This window comes from Penaeus monodon, chromosome 32, assembly GCF_015228065.2.
Source record: "Penaeus monodon isolate SGIC_2016 chromosome 32, NSTDA_Pmon_1, whole genome shotgun sequence".
In the NCBI taxonomy this organism is placed as follows: Eukaryota; Metazoa; Arthropoda; class Malacostraca; order Decapoda; family Penaeidae; genus Penaeus; species Penaeus monodon.
This window is the reverse complement of record NC_051417.1, coordinates 14638318-14638725: the sequence shown is the minus strand read 5'-3', so window position 1 is coordinate 14638725 and position 408 is coordinate 14638318. Positions and strand designations below refer to the sequence as shown.

General features: G+C 40.7%; 1 protein-coding gene across 4 annotated transcripts in view; it reads right to left on the bottom strand.

Annotated features, from left to right (window-relative positions):
• The window catches only part of LOC119593666, a 65664-nt gene that overhangs the window by 5235 nt on the left and 60021 nt on the right, over positions 1-408 (bottom strand). The gene's annotated exons all lie outside the window — the stretch shown is intronic.

Below are 408 nucleotides of genomic sequence, written 5' to 3'. Positions count from 1 at the left end.
TACTGAATCCTTTCATCTCGAACTCCTTGGTAATTCAGTGAGCTATTCGAAGCTTCAGTCAAGTGATAAGATCTTTCGCCCGTGTTTCTCTGTATATTTATTAACAAACAAAGCATTATTTAGGTACCAATGATAAACACAGTGTTGCCCCATCCACTTCCAAATTCCCCATCCAGCATTGCCAGTAAGTGAACCGACAATTCCGACTCTTGGATCCGAAATACATGGCACTGCGAATAGTGAATGAACTATGTTTCGGATGCAAGAGTCGAAACTGGAGGTGTTTACATGCTGAACGACGGATCTGAAAGTGGAGGGGGGTTGGACATTAGCTTCCACAACTGTAACTTATAAAAAAATGTATATGTAAAGATCAAATACAGTCATGAAGGTGCAGGAAAGTTAAGC